The sequence below is a fragment of the Camellia sinensis genome, chromosome 11, assembly GCF_055761805.1.
Source record: "Camellia sinensis isolate YWXY chromosome 11, ASM5576180v1, whole genome shotgun sequence".
Classification (NCBI taxonomy): Eukaryota; Viridiplantae; Streptophyta; class Magnoliopsida; order Ericales; family Theaceae; genus Camellia; species Camellia sinensis.
Genome location: NC_138971.1, coordinates 177989271 through 178015901, shown reverse-complemented (window position 1 = coordinate 178015901; position 26631 = coordinate 177989271). Strand labels below are relative to the sequence as shown.

Sequence of the window (26631 nt, the reverse complement as noted above, 5' to 3'; positions counted from 1 at the left end):
CTAGAATTAGTGTGGTGATTAAGTCACCACAGGGGGTAGAAACCACACATGGTTTCGGAGTGGATGAAATTACTTGTTCCAATAATCAAGCTGAATATGAAGCTTTAATAATGGGACTGAAAATACTTATTGGGTTACAAGTTTATGCAGTTGATATATTTGGAGATTCTCAATTGGTGGTTAACCGAGTGAAAGGAATTTTCAAATGTCAAAGTGCAAGTGTGTTGCCATGCTATATTGTTGCATTACATTTGCTTTCTCAATTCTAGATAGCAAATGTGACTTATGTCCCAAGATTTAAATAACAAAGCCAATGGTGTGGCTCAAAAAGTTTCGAATTTCAGAAGAAGGGATAACACTCAAATGAACATAAGTCAAATGATATATCAAAAAGTAATACCACCCTTAATCAAAAGGAATGTGGTGTTAGAAGTCAATCATAATGACTTACAAGAACAAGATTGGAGGTATCCAATAATGCGGTACCTAACTGGCCCGTCTTTGAAAGCCAACAGAAAAATCAAATTACAATCTATGCAATACATAATGTATGGTAATGCTCTTTACAAAATGGGGGCAGATGGGTTATTATTAGAATGTTTAGGGCCAAAGGAGACATTGACAGCCATAACTGAGGTTCATGAAGGCATCTGTGGTGCTGATCAGCCTGGTGTGAAAATGAGATGGCTGTTTCGAAGACATTCCTACTATTGGCCAACCATCCTTAAAGATTGCATAGAATATGCTAGAGGTTGTCAGGCATGTCAAAAGCATGGCACGATAAGACATGTACCAATAACTGATTAGCATGCGGTTGTGAAGCCTTGGCTGTTTAGAGGATGGGCTATGGATATGATAGGAAAAATACGTCCACCCTCTTCGAAGTATCATTGTTTCATCTTAGTGGCCACAGATTATTTCACTCAGTGGGTCAAAGCTAAACTATATAAGACTGTAGACCAGACTGAAGTTATTGGATTCATCAAAAATCTGATCCACAAATTTGGCATCCCACTGACCATAACTGTTGATAATGGGACTGTGTTTGATGGGAAGATGGTAAAGTCTTCTGTGGCAGAGTTCGAAATTAGCCTTGTTAATTCTATCCCTTATTATTCACAAACAAATGGTCAGGCAAAATCATCCAATAAATCCTTAAAAAAAAGAATACAGAGAGTTGTGGAAGACAATCCCAGGGATTGACATAACTTACTATTGAATGTATTATGGGCTTATAGGACTTCTCCAAGATCAAGTACAAGAGTTACTCCTTATGCCTTGGTATATAGGCATGATACAGTCTTACTTGTAGAAATTAACATTAAGTCCTTGAGGGTGAGATGCCAGGATCAGTTAGCTCCTAAGCAATACCATCAGAGTATATGCTTGGAGTTAGAGAATGTGGATGAAGCTAGAATTTTGGCATTAAATAGCATTCTTTTCCAAAAGAAGAAATCAGCCAAAAACAATAATAAGAAAGTCAAGCACATTAACTTTGATGAAGGTGATTTGGTATGGAAAATAATACTGCCAATATGGATTAAAAGCCATAAGTTTGGCAAATGGCCACCTAATTGGAAAGGACCATATCAAGTTCATAGAGTTTTGCCTTGGGGAGCATATCATTTAAGAAATTTGAATAGATATGTACACCCTAAGAAAATTAATGGCAAATATTTGAAGTCTTATTATCCAACTGTGTGGGAAACACATGGAGTATAATAAGTGCAAAACAAAAGAAGCATGAAAACACTCAAATAATAAATAAAGATTTTATTTCATAAGGAGTTGAATACATGTAGCCATAGATTGGCCCAAAAGTCAGTACAATGTTTCAGTTGTTCCTTTATAATTGACTCTCTACTCTTAAGAGATGGGAACAACTGAATGGCCATAGTTATCTCCTGCTTTCAATCAGCTAGTCATTGGTTGGTAATTTGCAGCTTAGTGGCAGTTCTATCCAAAGCTAGGTTGACTGCTAATAACTCTTCTTCTAGTTGAGCTTTCTTCTTCAAAAGTTGGGCTCGAAATTGGTAGACAGAGGAATGTTGTTCTTTCAATTCAGACACTTCAGCATGTATCTGAGAAACAAATTTGGTCTCTCAACAATTTCTCATCTACAGCTTTGGCAACATGGCAGATGTTGATATAAAAGTCAATGGTAACTGCTGCCTGAGATAAATAACTTGAAATAGCCATGTTGGATTGCTCAATAACCTTGCAGCACTGGAGGAAACCATTCTTGATAATAGGTCTTTGCAAGGCTTCGAAGGGGATCCTCGAGAATAGTGTCAGCAACTCCAAACAGCTATCCAAATCTAGTGAAGGTGAGGAAGTCCTACTGTTGGTGGAAGAGCTCTCAAAAATTTTCACGAGAGAATCAGCCAGAACCAATGGCTCAGTTTCATTGCTAGCTGTTGGAATGGTAGAAGGCATGTCAAAAAGGCTAGTTAATCTAGCTTCGAAAATGTCCACCTCTTCCGTTGACATGGTTGGTACAGAAAGGACTCTAGTAGAAGGAAGAGATAGCTAGATAAGGATAGGAGAAGAAGATGAAGTATCCCTAGCAATTTCCATAGTCTTGGTTACCAATAGGTCAAGAGAAGATGGACTGGAGCTAGATAGAGATAATGGACAAGGAACTAGTGAGCTACTAGTGTCTTCTCTAAGGGAATCAGCTATCACTGGAGATGAAGTAATAATTGAAATTTCCTAAGGAGGGGAAGGAGCAACAAGGCTTAAATGGAGAATAAATTGGGTTGAGTTAAAGGATAAGAGAGGAAGGTATGGAGTTAAGCCAAATGATAAGGATACAGGAATGCTTTGCCTCAAAAGAGGTATGAAAAGTGTAGAACCAGGGAGTGAGAGTATTGCTTGAATGGGCTCCACATTTCGAGGCATTGCTTCTGATAGTCTTTCAACTTCAAATGAAACTGAAGAAGTCCTTATTGAAGGAGAAGGCGGGGTAGTTGTTGTTGTAAAAGAATAAATACGAAGCAACGTTAAGTTTCAGTATCAAGAACTTGAGAAAGGAAATTAGAGACACAAAAGGAAGTTACTAGTTTCAGAAGTGGTAACAATGGTTGGAGAGCTGCGAAGGGTATAATGTTCAGCAGTTTGTTGTTTCCTTGCAGCTTCTCTTTGGAGTTCATTAGCAGGAGCAGCTTCATCCCTAATCATTTGTTGTTGTCTCCTCTTCTCAGCCCTCTGGAACACAATGATTTCTTTAGAGTGTTCTGCTTCCACTACTTTAACAGATGCTTCGTGAATGGAGTCCCCAGTGAAATCAGAGAGAGAGACTATCATTTTTTTCTTTCTTTTTAATGGTGCTCATGCTCTTTTTCTGCTTCCTCTTCATCCACATGAGCCTCAGGTATCATTTCTTCAGGATCAAGTAAAAGCTTTCTTTTCCTTTGTTGCTTCTACTTACTCTTAAGGAGATTTAAAGCTTGAGCTCTTTGAAGAGAGTCTCCCTGTGAGGCGCCTACGCCACCTGCACCAAAGAAGGAACTATAAGTAAAAGGCAAAGGTATCATAAAAATGAGAAAAGAAAAGAAGCAACAGTGCATACTTTTCTTCGAAGTAGCTCGAGTAACTCTAGGAGGAGGTGAGGCAGCAGAAGCAGACTTTGTAGTAGCCAGGGTAGGAATTGGGATAGCCTGAGCAATGGAGGAAGTAATCACTCCAGTCCCTTTAGACTTGACTTGAGGCATGTCTAGTGCCATTAATAGATCTTGAGGAAAAATGGCCAAGTGCACCTCCATATTGGCCATCCACCAGTTTTGGTACCTTTTCAGTATATTGCATTGAGGTATGAAGAGTAGGTATTCAAAATCAATTAGATCTTGGATAAATTTGGAAGTTGCTTCTTCCAATCTGGATCTTGGAATCTTCAAATCTCTGCTGGCAAGGTTTAAATTTGACTAATTGTAGAGAGGGATAAGGACCCCCTGTGAGAGTCCAAATTGCCTAGCAAATTGGGCAGGACAATAGGGCTCAAAGATGCACTTATAAGCTCTGGGGTTCATAGTACCAATGAATAGTTCTCTGAGGATCAAAATAGAAGCCCACATGTTTTTTTGCTGAGGCGTAAAAGAGGACCTATCACTCAAAAAGGTCCTCAGCCAGGTTGGGCCAATATTGGTAGCTTCGAAGGGGCAGAAGGTGTGAGAAGAAGGGGAAGCTGGGAGTTGGTGAAAGAAGGAAAAGTAGAAGGCGAAGTTAGAAGAATAAAGTGAAACAATAGCTAACTTCATACCATGAGTGGTAAGGTTAGGCACCAAGAATTTTAAGCATTTAGACTACAAATCAGTGAAGTATGCAAAAAGCCAAAGTTGAAGTATCCAAAATGGGCCTCCTTGATTGGCATCCATGGGTTTTTCACAAAAGAGGGAACAAGCTTTATAAACATGACCCAAAACATATGGAGTTAAGGCCACCATTCTTTATAAAACAACGGCTTTGGCAAGAGGGGCAAACTCAGGCATGATCCTCTGAGAAGAGATACAGAAGAGGAATTTGCAAAGCCAATACAATTAAAAAAAGAAAATTTTTTTGTCAGTCACAGGGCCTTCTCTTTTGTTCTCAACCTTGACAAAGTCACTATAGGATGAGTTCAGAGGGGGGAAAGAAAAAGGAGTTTTGAGGTCAGGATAGTCTGCACCGATAGGGGTACCAATAGGGGATAATCCTAACAGATGGCAGATGTCAAGGACAGTAAGAGCCATCATCCCACATCTAAATTGGAAGAAATTGAAAGCAAAATTTCAAAAACAAAGAGCAGCAGGTATTAAAAATGAGTCCTCTGAAATGGTGAACCTAGACAATTGAAGGGCGTTGAAGAGGCAAAGCTCCTGAAGATGCAGTATCTTAGTAGGGACGACTCGATCATACCATTCCTCTCACTCTGGTCTTATTGTGGACCAGCAACAATGTGGTCGGTTCATTCTCCAGTTTCCCTAATTAAGACCGCCTTCATAAAGGAGGCAATGATCCTCCAGACACAATTACAGAGCTGGAAGCTCAGTAGGAATCTCCTTAAAAATGGGCCCAAGCACGTATTCTTGTTGTTCATGGCGACGGGGAATAAAGATGCGCCCGTCGATGGCACTTTTCTCACCAACCTTGTATTTCTCACACTCTTCAGCAATGATCCTTTTTAAGGCTACGGATGGACTCACACACTCCACAACTGGTATTTTCAAGGAGCAAGAAGCCATTGATAGGAGTTTTTTTATAAGACGAAGTTGAGAAAGAGGGTAAGGGAAAGAAGAAGTCAATAGAGACAAAGGGTTTGTGTGTTGGGCGAACAAGTGAATTAGAAGCACGAAATAAAAGGATTTTTAAACCTTTCTGTCCGAAAAATACCCAATCGTTTTAAGTGGATAGAATTCATAATGAAGTACTAAAGGTACGGATGTGAAAAGTTTCTCTCAATGTTGATAATTTAGGAGGGAAACGTATCTCAAATACTAACATTGGCTTTGAAATCAAATGTTTGGCTTCGAAGCCAAGCTTTGGCGCCAAAACCAGGTGACAAACATTCAGCTAGAGCTTCGAAAGTAGGAAGTTGACTTCAAAGCACATTTCACACATAAGAGTATAGGAGTGACCAGGCATTTATTTACTTCAAGTGGATTAAAGACCAGCTTTTAGGTTTCTTGTTGAAAGTAAAATCCTTCGAAGTAAAGTTTGAAATACTCTGCGATTAGAATTTGTTTGTTCTAGACTTCGAAGTGACATAAAACCAATATTTGGTTAAGCAGTGAAGAATACAAAGGAAGTCACTTTTTTAGAATAAAACAGTGCAATCCTTGAAGGAAGTTTCTATACTTTGGAAAATGTAGACTGTTTGTTCGAAGCAAAAATAGTTGATTTGAAACTGTTAATTGTGTTAACCATATGATTGGGAAAAGAAGATCTAAGGCAAAGGTTGTCAATTACACTCAATATGTTGGTGAAGTTCAAATTAGGTCTCCAGTATTCCATTGGATATGTTTAAATTAGGTTTCAAAAGGCAAAATTAGTGAATTCGAAGCTCTGATTTTGTTTATTTTGGATAAATAGAATGAAATCAGACCATGCCAAATAAAGAAAGGACAGCCTAACTTTATTAAGATGAAAGTAATTACATCAGAAAGCCTTTTTGGCTACATATTCAATTTCATAAAAATAAGGAATAGAGAAAATGACAAGGTCATGGAACTTGTTCCAATAGTGGTCAATGAATTTCTGTTCATTTTTTTATTCTGTCTTCTATCTTCTCCAAGCTAGGTTGCTAAAGCTGATATGCTCTTATTTGATGAAAAATTTGTTCGGCTTTTATTTCGAACTTTGTTTCCTTCAATCCTTGTTCTATCTCATCCATATCCAAGTCATCCCGGTATGCAAAGTCTTTATTCTTGAAGTCATTATATTCATCAATAAGGTTCTCTACTTCATACTGGGTGTGAATTCGACGAGCTAAGATGTTATCCAAAGATTGAGTGGTGGCCCACAGAAGTTTGGTGCCAATGAAGAAGTAGTGGGAGTTGATCCAAAAACATCTGAAGCTCTGCTTGGGCAATAGGATTGAGGACATGACTTCGAGTCATAACGTCACAAGCCCATCGAAAGTTCTTAAGAGGAACATCACCCTCAAGAACATTGAAGGGCAAGTGAGAAAAGGCCGCAAGCAGAAGCTGAGCTTGATATCGCTCAAATATAGTGGAGGAGTTGGAGGTTGATAAGAAGGAAGAAACTGATTCTCAAAAAGAGTAAGTCTCAATTCTTCCACCCGATGAGGGTTTTGTGAAAGAAGAGGTGCAGGAGGATCCATCTCGAAAGAAGAAGGGAATTGGGGGTTGTTTATTCATTCAAGCCAGTCAGAAGAGCAAAATTTTGCCCTCCGGGCTAAGAATGATGGGTTGTACCCTTGTGCTTCCTCTAGACGACGAGTGGCTTGTACAATCTTCGTAGGCATGGAGGATGTGTACCATGCTATGAGCAAGTTGTCTTCCAAACTGCGTTGATGATCGATGGATACATATGGGTAAACCACCAAGCTCGGAGCGAAAGGAGGGAAAGATAGAAGATCAGCGAATTCGACGAAGTGATGATTAATGCGCTCTCTTAGTTTGGATTCCTCAGGTTCTGGCCAGCCTCCCCAACCAGAAGTCTTAAAAGAAGAAGAAGAAGAAGAAGAAGCTGCAGTCTCATCCCACGCAGAAGGTTTTTGGTTAGAAAAAGAGCTTCCAATATCCATGTTTGCAAAAGTTTTGGGCTAGAGAATTATGAACAATAGGTTCGTAATCCAAAGGTCGATAGTTTGCAAAAGCTTCCATGACTTGAATATAGGGAGATGGATAGGAGTGACTAATAAATGCATGAAAATTATTTCGAGGGAAAACATTATTATCTAACAACTCCTCGTATGCTAGATATATGTCAAAGAAAGTTTGTTTGTCCATGCGAGTTGTATCAGTCCTTTCGAATGCTCAGATAATGGGAAATGTTCAAGGTGTAGAAAAGAATTTAATGCAGACGGTTACAGTTCTAAGAAGATATGAAACCTATGCATGTCCTAGGACGTAGGTGAAGTGTTTTGATCTACTAATATCACCAAGTATTGGGTATATTAGTGTGGGGGGTAATGTTGGTTGTATGAATTGTATAAGCCAATCACGATTCAACACGTGGTATGAGAAGGGAAATTTGGAAAGGTAATATAAATCGCCAACTATAGTCGGACACGTCTCAACCCATACTAGTAATAATGGGTCTGCATAGCACTGGAATGATCGAGGGATATAAGGTGATGTAGCCTAACGGTTACTCACAAGGTTCAAATTCAAAATCAAGAGGGAAGCCTAACTGTATACATGGCGTAGTGGAGCTAACTGTGAGAGAGCATGATCAGCGATCATGGAGGGATGTTTCGACGGTTAGAAGCCCATTTCGACAGTTATTATTGAGGAGTATAAATGGCAGAGAAGGCCCCAGAAAGAGGACCCAGACTCAGATCCAAAAACCAGTTTTTATCTACTTTATTTTCCTTCTAGTTTTTACATTTCTTGTTCTTTACATTTCTGCACTTCAAATTCTTGTATTGCACTTTATTCATAGGAGTAGTTTCGAATAGCTTGTTACTGTAAACCTCTACGAGGCTGAATCAGATCTTTGTAAGTTTTTCATTTTTACTTAATGAAATACTGCAATTGTTCTTCATTTAATTGTTGTTTACTAAATTCTCCTAAATAAGCTACCAATAAAAGTCCTCTTCATTGAGGTTGAAAGAACTAAAACACAATCGTCTGATAATTAGTTAGCAATAAATCTTCTGTAAGAACTGATTGATCCTTACTGGCACACTTAAAATTACAATACTAACATTCAGAAGCCAAAAAAGCCAACAGTTTCTAATTTTGGATTTTTTTTATTTAATGGATTGATTTAATAATGATATTAAAATTGTCGTCATATTTGACTTTTAAAAAAATAGAAACTAATTTATTGAAAATAAAAACAACCACCCATTACATGATCATCATCCAAACACATAATAAAAAATATTTTGGTAAAATAAATAAATAAATGTCTAAAAAAATTATTAATTTTACATAATTTTATCTTTAGTAGGTAGAAATAAATTTTAAAAATTCAAAAATATTTTTTTGACATTTATTTTTGTCAAATTAGTTTGTATTTTATCAAATTAACGACTTTGCCTTTAAAATTGAACAATGATATATTTAATTGTCCTTATTTGAAACATGATTTAAAAGTTAAAGTCAAATGTGTCACAATTGAAAAATCAGCAACCCAAACTATAGAAACGGTTAATGTAAGTCACTATTTTATAAAATTTATTAATTTGTATAATATTACTTTGATTTTCACGTATTTTACTAATACACTCAATGACAAATCTCGTAATAAAAAAATATGATCCAAAGAATGGTCAAATATGAAAGACTAGTGCTATTGAAGCCTAAAAATTTTATCTACCTTTCAAATTCAATGATATAATAATGTATTAAAATATTTAAAATATAAATCTCTTTTTTATATATTTTTTAATCATCCACTAGGGATCTTGTTTATATATCATGAGAATTAGATAGTGAAATTGTATCTCAGTTTTCAATACTGAGAGGGAGAAGTATGATTTGGATTGGGCCATGGTAATACCGGACAATTTGTGGGCTGAACACATTTGGGCCGTGGTATCCTAGGTCCACCCAGAAGTGATTTTTGCTCGGCAATGGCAAGGGCATGTGGAACCAAGCTTCTTGACCTTGTCAGCACGGAGGCCGGTCAAGTAAAGGTTCCACAGTTTGTGCGTTGCGCGGTTGGAAAGCGCGCATCCATAGCTCGGCATGAAGGTTCATGCCTGAAGCTCGGCAGGAAGGCCTTTGGTTGACCAGTATGACCAATCTCGAGCTTGGCTTCGCCGAAATGCAGTCGAGCATGGCTGGAAAGTAGCTCGATTATTGGGGCACTTGGGCATGAAGCGCAGCATGGCCGTTGACAGCCGAGATGATGCAGCCGGGCTGCCGAGGCCCCAGTAGAGTGGGCCGGCAGTTGCGTTAGGTGATGTTCAGCAAGATTTGTGCTGACAGATGGGATAGCAGCACCACGTGTCGAGAGATCACTGGGAGTAGGTTTGGGGCGCAGAAGGTATATAAGCATGTCTGCGCCCCCCATAAGATGATGACATTCTAGTGAGGTAAACACTAAGCACAACTCAGTCCTCTCTCTCTCTATCCCTGTGTGTGTGGCTAACTTGATCGTCGGAGGGGTTTTCCGGCCACACACCGCCGAGTAGCTCACCGCCCTTGTACTCGCAGGTCGATCGGACAGGCAGGAGCTTGGAAGAAAGGAGTGCGGGCTTGCCTGAATATTTGCTTCCCGCACAATTGGCGCCGTCTGTAGGAACTTGACAGACAAAACCTTGTCTTCCAGGCTCATCTGATCACCGTCCATGGCGAACAACGATGAGATTTCGTTGTCTGCCATTGACGGAGTTACCCCGGAGTCAGGCAGACGGAGAGAAGGACATCCCACCATCATCCCTCCGATGGCGGACCTGGAGACTTCTCCAGGAGGGCATTCAAGAGATGCGCGGGATAAGCACGGAAGGAGCTTTGGTCAATCACGGAGCCCAGACGGTCATCGGCGGCGGAGAGAATCGCACACCAGACGACTGGAACACAAGCTAAAAGACCAAGATGCCGTCATCCGGCGAATGGCGGCGGAGATAGAGGATCTTAAGCGGCATGTCAAAGGGAAGGGTGTAGCTGGAGTGGGTGACCACAGTGAGCGCACCGAACCACGCCGTTCGAGCAGTCAGAGCCAGCAGCATACTCCGTCCATCTTCGTCACCAGAAGTTACAAGGTTGGAGATTCCGACGCGCACGAAGAGAAGTCCAGCGCGCAAGACAGCACCTACCGGCCCTCACGTCCGGTGACGACGTCGAGGTATTCATACTCCGCTCATTCAGAGGATTTGCGGGCAGTCTTGAAGGAACGAGCTCGCCAGCGGGAGGCTCAGAGGGTGCTGGCGTTCCAGCGGTTATCCTATGGGGTTCACCCCAGTGAAGAGGTCGGAATGCCTCCACCCCGCCTAGTTGCACCTTTTCTTTTAGACACAGACTTGGCGAGGCTGAGCGCCACTCCTTTCTCCCTGGAGATAGAAACAACACCGCTTCCGGCAGGGTTCCACCAGCCAAAGTTCACGCTCTATGACGGTAAAACCGATCCTTATATGCATGTAAGCCACTTCCGACAGGTCATGGCCGGACACAGGCGAAATGACGTCCTTATGTGCCTAATCTTCCCGTCAAGCTTGGACGAGCTGGGCTTAAAATGGTTTGAGAGGTTGCCGGAGGGGAGCATAGAAAGGTGGCAACAGTTGGCCGAAGCCTTTGTGAAGTGCTTCAAAACAAACACCAAAACACCGAAGGAAGTTGACCACCTACTGAGTGTCAAGATGGAACCGAGCGACACATTGAAGGCATACAACTCCAGATATTGGGAGACCTTCAACGAGATCTTGGATTGCCCGGTCAACCTTGCGATCACACAATACAAGCGTGGTCTCCCGGTCAGACATAGACTGCGGGACTCGCTTACCATGCACCAGCTGACATCCATGGGCCAGCTAATGCAGCGCATCAATGAGCACATCCAAGTGGAGGATGATACGTCGGCATCTACCGCGAAGGCAACACCGGTAGCAGCAGACAAAAGGTCAGCTGGCAAAGTGTACGCGGTTGGACAAGAGTCCACCCGTTCAAATGACCGCGCTGAGGAATCGGACCGTGGCTCAAATCGTAAAAACCGGGAAAGGGGACGTCGGAATGACCGGGATGACTACCCCCGGGATGACGTAGCCGATGCAAACAAAAGGTTGAAGGCCAGAACGGGTATCACCACTGTCTTTAAGATTCCAATCTATCGCATACTTAGTGAAATTCGTGATGAGGAGTATATCCGGTTTCCTGCTAAGTTGGGCGACGGACAGAAGGGCTTCAATCCGCGGTACCGTTGCACGTTTCACCGGGAGCGAGGCCACCGGACAGAGGACTGTTTGCCTTTGAGGCAACACTTGGAATAGCTAGTCGCAGCCAGACACCTGGACCTTCACATTAATAGGGGTGTGAAGGCAAATCAAGCCCCGGCTGATCCGCGGGGACCGGACGACCGTGATACGCCTCCACAAGGGGTTGTTAATGTCATCCACGGCATAGTGTGTATACGAGCTCCGCGGTATGATCAAGAAGGCGGAACACATGAGGGAAGTTTTGTCGGTTCAGCCTGCGATCAAGAGGGGAAAGACCGAAGAGAAAGATGCGATCAGTTTCTCCTCAAGGGACCTAGAGCGCATCCAGACGCCGCACAAAGATGCCCTAGTGGTTACACTCCACGTCAAAGAATTTGATGTCAAACGGATCTTGATCGATCAAGGAAGCTCAGTCGAGATCATGTATTACGACGCATTCAAACAGCTCAAGCTCCGGGATACAGATTTGGCTCCGGCAACTTCCCCACTGGTTGGTTTCAACTCACAATCGGAGTGGCCTTTGGGAAAGATTATCCTGCTGGTCAAAGCGGGATCCGTTGTTAAGCATGTGGAGTTCTGGGTGTTGCAGGTGCCGTCTACTTATAACCTGATTCTGGGAAGAGGATGGCTTCACGCTATGCAAGCCGTGGCGTCAACCTACCACCAAGTAATGAGGTTCCCCTCGGCTATGGGGGCAGTTGAGGAGATTTAGGGCAATCAAGTCATGTCGAAGTAATGCTTCATTGCAGTGAATGGGAGCCGAGCTGCCAAGGGCTTCGTCCAAATGATTGAGGGACCGGAAGACCGAGGAGTCCTTGATGATGTGGGTACTAAGGCCGAGGACAAAGCCGTTGAGGAATTAGTGGAAGTGCGAATTGATACAGAAAATCCAAACAAATTCTTCTTACTCGGCTCAAGCCTCACCGCCCAAGAAAGAGCCGAGATGGTCGAGTTTTTGATGGCTAATATCGAAGTCTTCGCATGGTCGCCTTACGACATGCCCGGCCTCGATCCGAGTTTTATTTGCCATCACCTCAACATCTTCCCCAGAGCCAAGCTGGTCATTCAGCGAACACGGAGATCGGCGCTGCATCACGCCGAGGTAATTGCAGAAGAAGTGAAGAACTTGCTTGAGGCACGCGCATTTCAGGAAGTGCACTATCCTTGGTGGATTTCGAACACAGTCGTGGTGCCCAAGAAAAATGGCAAGTGGCGAGTCTGTGTGGATTACAAGACCGTCAACCGAGCCTGCCCGAAAGGCAGCTTTCCTCTGCCCAGAATTGACCAGCTTGTGGATTTAACAGCTGGACATAACAGGCTCAGTTTCTTGGACGCCTACCGCAGCTACCATCAGATTGCCATGCATGGCCCAGACCGAGAGATCACCTCATTCACTACACCAAGGGTACTCTTCTGCTATCGAGTCATGCCTTTTGGTTTGAAGAACACCGGGGCGACTTTCTAACGAATGGTGACGAAGATGTTTGCTCCTTTGCTGGGCCGAACAATGGAGGTTTACATTGATCATATGGTGGTTAAAAGTCGGCATCAAGCAGACCACTTGTCCGACTTAGCCGAGATGTTCGCCATCCTCAAAAAACACAAGCTACGCCTGAATGCGTCTAAGTGTGCCTTCGGCGTGGGGTCCGGAAAATTCTTAGGCTTCCTAGTCACGAACCGAGGCATCGAAACTGACCCCACACAGATCAGGGCCGTACAAGAATTGAAGCAGCCTAGATCGGCAAAGGACGTGCAGCATCTGGCCGGAATGGCTGTCGCACTTAATCGATTTATAAGCCGATCATCAGATCGCTGCCGTCCTTTCTTTCAAGAATTGAAATCAAAATTCTTGTGGGATGAAGAGTGTGACCGGGCTTTGGTCGAGCTCAAGGAATATCTGTCTTCGGCGCCACTGTTGGTAACACCAAAGCCTGGCGAGGAACTTTGCCTTTATCTGGCCGTTTCACAGCACGCCGTCAGTGCGGTGCTTACCCGGTCGGAAGGAATCAAGCACCTCCCTATCTTCTACGTCAGCAAAACCTTGCTACCGGCCGAGTCGAGATACTTGCCGTTGGAAAAACTTGCGCTGGCATTGATGATGGCATCAAGAAAATTGGCGCACTATTTCCATGCACATACGATAATCGTTCTAACCGAGTTCCTTCTCAAAGCTTTATTCGAGCGGGTAGACTTCTCTGGTCGAATTCTCAAGTGGGCGGTCGAGTTGGAACAGTTTGACGTCAAGTTCCAGCCACTCACTGCCATAAAATCCCAGACTTTGGCCGACTTCGTTGCTGAATTCTCACCCGGTACTCATCCGGTGTGCCCGGTCGATATTGCCGCGACAGATGAAAAGGCGAATGTCAGCCTGACCGAAATACCACAGCTTGGCGATGTTGACGCTGCGAAACTTGCGCGCCTCGCCGAGGCACCTTCAGATAATACGATACTACCGCTCGGCGATGCGATAACGGAGTTAGGTATAACCGACCAACCTGCTCTGTCCGGTACCGCATCACCAAGGGGGGAAGAAATGAAACCACTCAGCACAGAGCCTGCGGCCGACATAATACCGCGACCTGGTGATTCGCCTACGGACTTGGACATTATGTACCGACTTGCTGAGTCCGGCGCCGAATCACCAAGGGGGGCTGAAGTGGAACCACTCAGCACAGAAATTGAAGCCGAACAACCGAGCAACTGTGATCCCATCAACCTTGAAGTCTCTCAGGATCCCTCAGAGTGTTGGAAGCTCTTTGTTGGCGAGATGTGGAAACTTTTTGTTGATGGAGCCTCGAACCGTCACGGTGCCGGGCTGGGCATAGTTCTGATTTCGCCAAACGGACTGACTATTGAACATTCTATCACCCTTGGCTTCCCAGTATCCAACAATGAGGCCGAGTACGAAGCGCTCTTGGCCGGGCTCAAGAGCGCGCTTCAGATGCAAGCATCCGAGCTAATGGTGTACAGTGATTCCCAGCTTGTGGTTAACCAAGTTTCTGGGGCTTACGAAGCAAAGGATGACCGAATGATGAAGTACCAAGCTCTGGTCCGAGACCACATCAAGCGATTTCAGGCGATCAGGGTCCAACAGATCAGTCGAGAGAAAAACGGCTGAGCAGATGAGTTGGCCGGTCTTGCTTCCACGGTTGACAGCGCGTCCCCCAACCCTCTTTTGATTGAATTCCTTCCGAGGCCCAGCATTGAGGAAACCGGGCAGACAGAAGTACTCTGCGCCGAGCTAGGTCTTTCTTGGATGGACCCTATCATCTTTTTTCTCAGAGAGCGGACCCTTCCAGTCGGCAAGAAGGAAGCACATAAAGTGCGCGTGAAGTCAGAGTGGTTTTGGCTTTCTCCATCGGACGCTTTATACAAGAAGTCTTTCACCGGTCCCTATCTGAAGTGTGTGCACCTGAGTAGTGTGGAAGCCTTCTTGTACGAAATTCACGAAGGCATTTGTGGCAGTCACATAGGGGGCAGGTCTTTGGCCTACCGAGCTATTTCGCAAGGCTATTGGTGGCCGTGCATGCAAGCCGACGCACAGAAGTATGTTCGCAAGTGTGAGAAGTGCCAGAAGTTTGCCCACCAGATCGACCAGCCGGCTAGGGAACTTCTTCCCCTCACCAGCCCTTGGCCCTTTGCGATGTGGGGGCTAGATATAGTAGGGCCACTCCCAACCGCACCAGGCAACCGGAAGTTCTTCATCGCGACCACAGACTATTTCACCCAATGGGTTGAAGCAGAACCTTTGGCAACAATCAAGGAGAAAGACGTCAAGCGGTTTGTCTGGCAGAATGTGGTAACGCGGTTTGGCGTCCCCAAAATTCTGATCTCTAACAACGGCACCCAATTTGACGGACGCCTTTTTAGAGGATTTTGTGAAGATTTGAAAATAGAATTCTACAACTCCACCCCGGCTTACCCGCAGTCTAATGGTCAAGCCGAGGCGTCAAACAAGACCATCCATGATGGGTTGAAGAAAAGACTGGAGAAGGCAAAGGGAAAGTGGGCTGAGGAACTCCCCAGCGTCCTTTGGGCATACCGAACAACCCCGCGGCTATCTATCGGGAAAACTCCTTTTGTTTTGGCATATGGCATGGAGGCGGTCATACCTTTGGAAGTTGGAATGCCCACCCTCAGAAGTGAAAGTTTTGAGCCCGAGCTGAACGCCGAAGCCATTGCCCTGGAATTGGACCTTATGGAAGAACACCGGGAAAAAGGCTCTCATCCATGTGGCCGCCTACCAACAAGAGCTCTTAAGGAAATACAACAAAACAGTGCACCCAGACCGTTTAAAAGTAGGTGACTGGGTTTTGAGGAAGGTCATGGGCAATACCCTGATGCCATGAGAAGGCAAACTAGGGGCAAATTGGGAAGGACCCTACAAGATAACCGGTCTGGCGAGCAAGGAGGCATACCACTTGAAGGACTTGGATGGTAGGGGAATACCCCGGCTGTGGAATGCGGCCAACCTCAAACTGTATTATTTCTAGCTTTTGCTTTCTTTTTGTGCAAAGGAACTTTTTGCCTTACACTTCAGAATGTAATATTCTTTTTGTCAATATATAGAAGTGTCACATCTTTGCCTTGGCATTTTTATTGTTGCTTTGTGTTTAGTCAATCCCAACCGAGATGTTTACTCCGGTTGAAAGAGTTGATGTTTTGCTCAACTTAGTTATTCTCAACCGAGATGTTTATTTCGGTTCAAAGAGTTGATGGTTTGCTCAACTTAGGTGTTCTCAACTGAGATGTTTACTCCGGTTGAAAGAGTTGATATTTTGCTCAACTTAGTTATTCTCAACTGAGATGTTTATTTCGGTTCAAAGAGTTGATTGTTTGCTCAACTTAGGTGTTCTCAACCGAGATGTTTACTCCGGTTGAAAGAATTGATGTTTTGCTCAACTTAGTTATTCTCAACCGAGATGTTTACTCCGGTTGAAAGAGTTGATGTTTTGCTCAACTTAGTTATTCTCAACAGAGATGTTTATTCCGGTTGAAAGAGTTGATGATTTGTTCAACTATGATTCAAACCGAGATGTCTTTTCCGGTTATATCAGTTAATTAATGTGGTTTGTCTCGTCGAGGTATTTTGTTCGGCCGAAGTTATGAGGCTTGAAGACCGCACAAACACTTAATGAAATTAGAGCTTTTTCATTGATGTGAAAGTAAATACAAAAGGTGGGAAACTTAGCCCGGTTACATATTCAGAGAAAAAGCCAGTAAAAAAGAAAACTAGGCTAAGGGGGATAGGTTGGTGAATTCATCCTTGGTTGCCTCCAAGTTGACCGTTAGAGGTTGGCCTTGGACACCGGTTTCTGTTTTGCCGGGCTGCTCCTGCTGTTGGCAGTCCTCTCCCTCAACATTTGCCTCGGCTGCTTCTTCAAGTCCTTTCTCGGCCTCAGCCTGCAACGCACTGAAGACGTCGTTGGCATATGGCACGAGATAGATCGGTAGGAAGACAGCTGGCGGAGAGGCAAACATGTCGGTATCAGGACCATAGCCGAGCTGTTCGCAGGCAGACTTGCAACCCGCTTTCAAATAAATGTCTTGGGTAGCGAAGACCTGCTTCTTATAGCTGTCCTCGGCCTCCTTAAAGCCGGCGTTGTTGGCGTCTGCGCACTCCTTCTCCCTTGACTCTTTGAGTGCGTCCAGCTCGGCCTGGAGCTCATCCCTTTTTTTCTCGGCGTCGCCAAGCTGGCCGAGCAACTTGGTGTTATCAGCGTTGGCAATCTGCAGTGAAGACTTTGCTCGGCCGAGCTCGGTCTGAAGGCTTTGGACTTGGCTGGCAGTGTCGTTTGCCTTTTGCCGCAGTCAATAGATGCGCTCCATGACCAAGTGTTGCTTCTGAATGGCCCGCAAGAAGAAAATTGGATCAGAGTGGAAACCGTGCAAACACTTGTGGAAATTTGAGTAGAAGTTTGAGACTCTTACCCTAGTCATGGACTTCACGGCCGACTTCACCAGCCGGGTGTCTGGAACATGGTCGCTTCCGACCACGTCGCTCGGCAAGAGAAGGGCCTTGGAGAGGTCAAAGGCAAGAAGATGTTCTTTGTCGCCCTTCATGGAGGCCGTTGCCGGGATCTCCTTGCCTCGGTGCTTGAGCTGCGGTCGCCATGACAGTGTTGGGTCGACGGTGACGGCGGGTTGCTCGGTTGTCAGCTCTTCAACCAGCTCGGCAGAAGGATCTGCGCGGGGCCTTTTCCCAGCTCGGCGGGCTTCTTGGCGAGCTTGACCGACGGCTGGAGTCGCCAACGCCACCACGGCGCTGCTTGATTGACCGGCAGCTGGAGAGCGGGGGATGATGCTCGGTATCTCGGCGGAAGTCACTGTGGGAGGTTCTTGATGCGGCTTCTCTTTGCCATCTCTTCCACCTCGGTTAACCGGATTAGGGGCATGTCCGGTAGTGTTGGGTCTGGAGGAGGTGATGGAGCACGAAGGAAGTCTGTGACTTTACTCCTGCGTGGACCAGAGTACCGGTATGTTGGGGTGTAGCCGAGCAGCTCGTTGCGATCCTGGTTGCTATAACGGAGCACGACCCTTATGGCTTCTTCGTTGGGATAGTGGTAGTTGGCTTGTAAGGCTTGGATCGCTGCAAAGGAAAGAAGAGAAGTGTTAAAATATAGAATATGGAACAAAGGCAATTGACCGAGCAAGTTAGCACGGCTTACATGTGGAACCGAAATTCTTGCTGATGAACCAGCCCGGTACATCGGCTGTTTCATAGTTGCCAGACACCCAGAAGAAGTTGTCGTTGTGCAAGTCTTTGTCTGGGGTGCCGGTCACTATTTTTTCTTTGCCCGGCCTAATCTTTAAGTAATAGGCTAGTCCATCGCCGGTGTGTCCAAGGGTGTACTGTTGCAGTATCTCGGCTAAACCTAAGTTGGTCCCTAGCCGGTTATTTAGCTCGTGAATGCCGTTGATTATTCGATAGGTATTGGTCGACACCTGTGTGGGTGCTAGCCCGGTACGGCGCAGGAATTCGGTCAGCAGAGGGTTGACCAGGAAACGGAGGCCTCCTTCAACGATGGAAAAAATAGTGAAGGGGCACTGGTCTAATCTACCCCAAGGGGTTGTCTCGATTTCGGCGAGCTCTAGGTGAACATCTGCCGGGATACCGTAGTCTTCCCGAAACACGGCCAAGGCAACCGGGGTGTCAACAAGGAAGCGGAAGCACCCCATGTGTGGCCGGCTAAGTTAGCTCGGCTGAGGAGGTTTAGCACAGACTGGTGATTGACAGCTACTCGATCTTTGAGAGCCTCAATAATGGTCTGTGGTCCCCTTAGACTCTGCAGGAAAAGGATGGCAAGTGTAAGAGGGAGCGCGGTCGCACAAAACGAGCTTGACTTTAGCTCAGTCATGAAGAGTGCCAAACCACCTCGGTCGGTAAGGTTAACCAAGGAGCCCGGTCGCTCAAGCGGACCAGATATTAGCCCGGTTGAATGACCGAGTCATTTGGTTACCCCGGTTTCTACTAAGGTTGGGACAAACTACTTATCTACTCGGTCTGAATGATTTTTTGGATCTAAAGTAGACCTGGAGCCCGATCCGCCCCAGATCTTCAGTGTTCATCAGAGAAAATGAAGAACAGCAAGGAGAGTGAAGGGTTCGGAATGGTTTTGGGTGCCTATATCGTAAAACCTACGGATTTAGTGCCCTAATGTGCGAAATATCAAATGAAATGACAATAAGAAGAGTTGAAGGACTTACCAGTTGATGGCAGGGATTACTTCTTCGAGCACGACTGTGAGAAAGGGCAAGAATGGAGCTTGCTAGGGATGCTTGAGCTCTGAAACGTTGAAGGTTCGAGGAAAATCAGTAAAGACAAAATGAAGAAGGAAATGACGTATATAAGGGAGGAAGACAGCCAAAAATTTGAATCTGAACGGACGTGATGTTTGGCTGTTCGAGACCAATCGGCGTGCTACAAGTGTCCCCCCATTAACGCAGCGTCAGAGTGAAGAGACAGGAAGTCAGACGAGGCGTCGACCGAGCAAGACAAGGAACCGAGCGCGGAAATTAGCCCGGTTTGCCTCTTGCAAATTGTGAACCGAGGAAGAGTTCATCCCGGTCGGAACAGGTAATCCCGGTCACGCTAGCGCGGACGGAATTAAGGGGCAATTGAGAGGGAGAAGTATGATCTGGATTGGGCCATGGTAATACCGGACAATTTGTGGGCCGAACACATTTGGGCCGTGGTATCCTAGGTCCACCCAGAAGTGATTTTTGCTCGGCAATGGCAAAGGCATGTAGAACCGAGCTTCTTGACCTTGTTGGCACGGAGGCCAGTCAAGTAAAGGTTCCACGGTTTGTGCATTGCGCGGTTGGAAAGCGCGCATCCATAGCTCGGCATGAAGGTTCATGCCTGAAGCTCGGTAGGAAGGCCTTTGGTTGACCGGTATGACCAATCTCGAGCTTGGCTTCGCCAGAATGCAGTCGAGCACGGCTGGAAAGTAGCTCGATTATTGGGGCACTTGGGCATGAAGCGCAGCATGGCCGTTGACAGCGGAGATGATGCAGCCCGGCTGCCGAGCCCCCAGTAGAGTGGGCTGGCAGTTGGGTTAGGTGATGTTCAGCAAGATTTGTGCTGACAGATGGGATAGCAGCACCACGTGTCGAGAGATCACTAGGAGTATGTTTGGGGCACAGATGGTATATAAGCATGTCTGCGCCCCTCCATAAGATGATGACATTCTAGTGAGGTAAACACTAAACACAACTCAGTCCTCTCTCTCTCTATCCCTGTGTGTGTGGCTAACTTGATCGTCGGAGGGGTTTTCCGGCCACACACCGCCGGGTAGCTCACCGCCCTTGTGCTCGCAGGTCGATCGGGCAGGCAGGAGCTTGGAAGAAAGGAGTGCGGACTTACCTGAATATTTGCTCTCCGCACAAATACGAAAAAGGTCAACTTTATTTGGTGGACATTTATTTATCCAGGTGTGAAGTTGAACTTACCGCTAGCCCCACGGGACCCAAGTCGAAAATAGCGACACTTGAATCGGCTTGCACGTTAGTTGTATTCCAAGCAGCTCTAATACCTTCTTGACAAGGTTATTGGTTTAATTAGTTCACACACACACACAGAGACACAGATGAAGAATTAATGAAAGCCCAAAGATAATGATGTCCAGCTAGGAAGGAGGAGGAAAAACGCCACGCAATTACAAACAATTTTCTTTTATTTTGAAATAGGATCAGTTGAAATGAAATGATAAAACAAAAAATAAATAAATAAACAATTTGCAAAATTAAAATGTTAAAAAACAACTTAAGCATTAATAATTAATAAATATAGGGAAAAAGAAGAGAGACTGGTACCAGTAGAAACACCACAACTGAGCAAGGTCATGTTCTTGAGGGGAGCATTGGAGTCAATCTTGACAACACAAGCAGAGTCAAGGACAGTGTATTCACTGAAAGTGGAAGTGTTGAGGAAATGGAAGATTGGTTTCTTCTTCCCCTCCTTGTTGGTTGAGAACCTAGTCCTTCCATCATTAACCATCACGCTCTTGAATGGGTTTACGCGATACTTCTCACACAGATTGGTTTTCTCGCACTTGCAGTAGACACATTCCCCACACTCTCCGTTGAATATTGGAACTACATGGTCTCCCTCTTTCATGTCCATTACTCCCTCTCCTACACTCTCAACAATTCTACAAACCAAAACCAAAACCAAAGCCAACCCATTTTACTTTTTTCTTTTAATTATATACGACGACTAATTAATCAAAGCTTAATTAATCATTAGCACTATTCTATTTGAATTGAATGAATTTACTTTTAACTAACAATTGAGTGTTTATTGGAACGCAAAATAATATAACAAGGAAAAAAAGCATGAGGAGATAGCAGGAGAAACAAACAGTAATTGTTGGAGATAAAAAAAAAAATAACACTGAAAACAGAGGCAAAAAACCAGAAAAACAGAGGCGAAGAAATATATAAAAACTGAACTGTTGGGTCCTCTTATTCTAATTTAAATGCTGAAGCAAATGTGCCTATATATAGGCTTACAACCAAAACAACCAAACAGATTTTTATGTACCACTAAGGCACTAACTTAGACCACTACAGCCACTAGCATAATATCAGCAACAACTACCCAATTGACTAAACAAACTCAGTAAAATATGGACACTACTAACAACCTGAAAAGACCAAGTCAAACTTTGAATCATTCTTCAACACTCCCCCTTGATTCAAAGTTGCAAACGCCAAGGAAAGCTCTGAAGTAGAAAAACTTTTCTTTTGATAAAGACTTCGTCAGTATATCAGCCAGCTGCTCATGAGTGGTACAGTACTTCAAAGTTACCTCCTCCTTCGCAACCAAATCACGAATGAAATGGAGACGCATATCTATATGTTTTGTTCTGCTATGAAATGCTGGATTTTTTGTCATAAAGATGGTTGCCTTGTTGTCACAAAAGATCTCCGTTGCTCCCTCTTGCCTTTGTTGAAGTTCAGCCAACATTCTTCTTAACCATATGGCTTGACAAGCTGCTGAAGTGGCTGCAACGTACTCAGCTTCTGAGGACGACAATGCTACTGTGGCTTGCTTCTTTGAGCTCCATGTGATTACTCCTGATCCAAGAGTAAAAACATTTGCTGAAATACTCCGCCTATCATCCAAAGAACTTGCCCAATCGCTGTCCGTGAACCCACATAATTTGAAATTAAAAACTTTTGAGTACCAAATCCCATAATCCATAGTTCCAGCGATGTAACGCAAGACCCGCTTCGCTGCTCCAAAATGAAGCTTTGAAGGATGTTGCATAAACCTGGAAATCATACCAACAGAAAATGCAATATCGGGTCGAGTGTGGGTTAGATAAATTAAACCACCAACCAAGCTTCTGAACCTGCTAGCATCAGCCATTTCTGCCCCATCTTCACACTGCAATTTTTCATTGATATTCATGGGTGTAGTTGCTGGTTTACAATTAAGCATGCCAAATTTATTGAGAAGATCCTTGGCATATTTTCTTTGGGAAATAAAAATCCCATCTTCTGCTTGTTGGACCTCAAGGCCAAGAAAATAATGCAGCAAACCCATATCAGACATTTCAAACTCATGCATCATACGTGATTTAAACTCAGCCACAAGAGAACTAGAGGAGCTTGTATAAATGATATCATCAACATAAAGACAAATAATGATGAAATCATTTTTACCTTCCTTCTTCATGTAGAGAGTGGGCTCATTCTCACTTCTCAAGAATCCATTTTGCTGAAAGTATCCATCAATTTTGCTATACCATGCCCGAGGAGCCTGCTTTAATCTGTACAACGCCTTTCTCAACTTGTACACCTTTGTCTCTTTGCCTTCAATCATGAAACCTTCTGGTTGAGTTACATAAACTTCCTCTTGTAGATCTCCATTTAGAAAGGCTGACTTCACATCAAGTTGATAAACAGGCCATTGTAATTGTGCAGCCAATGCGAAAATAATTCTCACAGTTTCAAACCGAGCTACTGGAGAAAAAGTTTCTTCGAAATCAATGCCATGTTGCTGTGCGTATCCCTTCGCCACAAGCCGAGCTTTGTGCTTTTGTATACTTCCATCTGCACCAAATTTTGTCTTAAACACCCACTTCAAACCAATTGCATTTTTGCCTTCCGGCAAGTCCATCATCTCCCATGTTCTGTTCTTTTCAATTGCTGCCAATTCTTCCACCATTGCTCTTTGCCATTCTTCTTTTGTAGCTGCTTCTCCATAAGTCATAGGATCTGAAACAGTAAGAGCAAATTGGCAAGACTCATAAATGTCTCTCAAGGATCTAAACTTTCTGGGTGGTGTTTCATCCGAAGACTCTTCAAGAGTGGGCGAAAAGTCTCTCGTTGGTGAACTTGGTGATGCCATAGAGGAACCGGATGAACTTGTAGGAATTGGCACTTGACTTTCATTTGGAGAGATTCCAATGGACATAGGAACCTGTTGTTGCATTTTCTCATCACTTCCACGCCAATCCCAACTTGCATTTTCATCAAATACTACATCCCTTCTAATTAAAAACTTGCCACTAAGAGGGTTATATAATCTATATGCTTTGGATTGTGTACAGTAACCAATGAAAATACATTTTTCAGATTTTTCATCAAGTTTATGACGAAATTGAGAATTTACCAAAGCATAAGCAATACACCCAAAAACTCTTAAGTGACTTACAGATGGTTTTGTGCCACGCCAAGCTTCAACCGGAGTTCGATTCATGACTGCCCTTGTGGGAGAAAGATTCAATAAATAAACTGATGTTGCCACAGCTTCAGCCCAAAATCCGTTCGAAAGTCCCTTTGCTTGTAACATGCTTCTTGCCATCTCCACAACAGTTCGATTCTTCCGTTCGGCGACGCCATTTTGTTCTGGAGTGTAAGGAGTTGTCAACTCCCTTTGAATGCCATTTTCTTCACAAAAAAGATCAAAATCTTTGGATAAAAATTCTCCACCTCTATCAGTGCGAAGAACTTTGATGCAAAATCCACTTTGCTTTTCAACTTTAGCTTTGAAGTGTTTAAATTTCTCAAAGGCTTCGGATTTGTTTTCCAAAAAATAAACCCAACTCATGCGACTATAATCATCGGTAAATAGCAAGAAATAACGACTTCCACCAAAAGATTTAGTTTGCATAGGCCCACATAAATCAGCATGAATTAATTCGAGACACGTTGAAGCTCTCCAGGCCTTTCCAACTGGAAATGACTTTCTAGTTTGTTTCCCATAGATGCATCCTTCACATAATTCAATGGAACCAATTTTCGGTAGTCCAAAAACCATACCTTTTTCTTTTAGCAATTTCAGACCCTTGATGTTGAGATGCCCGTATCTCAAATGCCATAGCTTCGAGTCATCTTTTCCACTAGCGGCAAAGACAAAATTCTCCATGCTTGAAACTTCCAATGGAAACATTTTGTTTTGAGTCATGTTGATATTGATCAACGTATGGCCTGAGTGCTTGTCTCTAATAACACATGCATCATTATCAAATGAGATGGAATATCCAGCAGCCATTAATTGCCCAACACTTAGCAAATTATATCCTAAATCAGGTACAAATTGAACATTATGCAAGAGCTTTATGTTACCATGGGTAGTTTTAATGCTCACTGTACCTTTCCCTTCAACTTGCATTTCTTTGGCATTTCCCAGCTGCACCTTCAACTTCTGCATCTCATCAAGCTCTTTGAACAAGGATTTCATCCCCGTCATATGATTCGAACAACCGCTGTCTATGAACCACACATCGCTTGACGTATTGTTAGGATCAAAATGAGTCATAAAAAGCTTACTACTTTCTTCATTTTCCGCTGCATAATTCACTTGCTGGTCTTTGTACCAACAATCAGCTTTTATATGACCATACCTCTTACAATGATAGCATTGAACACCATTCTTGTAGTTTCTTTGCTCACCGGACTGCCGTTGCCCATCGAAGCGACCTTTGCCTCTCCCGTTACCATGACCATACCCACGACCACGACCACGACCACGGAATCCTCCTCTTCCACGGCCTCTGCTTGTCGAACTGTCACCTTCTGCAGCTTTGGTGACTATGTCCTTCACTTGAAATGCCTTTTCTTCATTCTTTTCAAGTGATCGATTAATTCTTGTCTCATGTGCTTGCAAGGACCCCATCAGTTCATCAAAGGAAAAAACTGACAAATCCTTAGATTCTTCTATGGCAGCCACAACGTGATCAAACTTTGGAGTCAAGCTTCTCAGTACCTTTGCAACAACCGTTTCATCAGAAATTTTCTCGCCGTACGATCGCATTTGACTGACTATTGTCATGACCCGAGACAAAAAATCAGCAATTGATTCTCCATTCTTCATGTACAAGGTTTCAAAGTCACGCCGTAGTGATTGCAATTTCACCACGATAACTTTTGAATCACCTTGAAACTCCTTCTGCAGAGTTGACCAAGCTTGCTTTGATGTGGTTGCCGCTGCAATTCGTGAGAAGATGCTGTCATGAACAGCCTGCTGAATAATCACCAACGCCTTTGAATCTTTCTTCTTATTCTCCTTCAATCTTGTTTCTTCATCAGGATCTGCGTAGCCTTGTTCTACCAAATCCCAAAGATCTTGAGATTTGAATAGGGTCATCATTCGGATACTCCAGAATCCATAGCCTTCTCCCTTAAAGACAGGGATGAGTGGTTGTGCAGCACTCATTGCATTGCCGTTGCTGGCCATTGGTTTTTTCCTCTCAGGTGTTTCACTCAACTCACGTGTTTACCCTCTCTTCTCACTCTCTCAACAATGCTTTGATACCAAATTTGTTGGAGATAAAAAAAAAATAACACTGAAAACAGAGGCAAAAAACCAGAAAAACAGAGGCGAAGAAATATATAAAAACTGAACTGTTGGGTCCTCTTATTCTAATTTAAATGCTGAAGCAAATGTACCTATATATAGGCTTACAACCAAAACAACCAAACAGATTTTTATGTACCACTAAGGCACTAACTTAGACCACTACAGCCACTAGCATAATATCAGCAACAACTACCCAATTGACTAAACAAACTCAGTAAAATATGGACACTACTAACAACCTGAAAAGACCAAGTCAAACTTTGAATCATTCTTCAACAGTAATTACCCAGCGGCTTCGTGGCCTAGAATTCGAGGATATACTCGCTGAGTTTCGTTCTGCAAGCACAACAAAACTTGATGAATAATACCCAAGTTAGCTATGTAAGGGCATTTCTAACGCTTACTCAAAATTTTTATCAAATTTTAAATTTGATGAAAAAGTTGATACGATACGATGCATTATACCTCGCCTAGCCAAGCACTGAGATCAGTGTGGCAGATTGAAGTGAAGAGGATCTTTATTCGGACCTCCATTTTCTGAGGGGGATCCACTTGAACTTCTTCCATGATCAACGGTTGCCCCGGACCCCATGCTACCGCAGCTTCATCAACGCACACATATATATACTCATACAATTTTAGTTGATTAAAAATGGGCCCCTGTGTGTGTGTTTTTTTAATAGAGATGTTTGATTTCTCGACCAGATCTGTATTAATTCATCAACGAAGAAGTAACTAAAAAACTGAGTCTCTTTTACCTCTGCAACTGATGACC

General features: G+C 43.8%; 1 pseudogene across 1 annotated transcript in view; it reads right to left on the bottom strand.

Moving 5' to 3' along the window:
• The window catches only part of LOC114258551 (alcohol dehydrogenase-like 3), a 38475-nt pseudogene extending 12037 nt beyond the window's left edge, over positions 1 to 26438 (bottom strand). The window contains exons 1-4 of the transcript XR_014345468.1: positions 26322 to 26438; positions 26143 to 26192; positions 20858 to 21195; positions 20495 to 20577 (exon numbers count right to left, since the gene is read on the bottom strand). The product of XR_014345468.1 is annotated as an alcohol dehydrogenase-like 3 (transcript). The remainder of the gene's footprint in view (positions 1 to 20494; positions 20578 to 20857; positions 21196 to 26142; positions 26193 to 26321) is intronic.
• Positions 26439 to 26631: the final 193 nt, after the last annotated feature.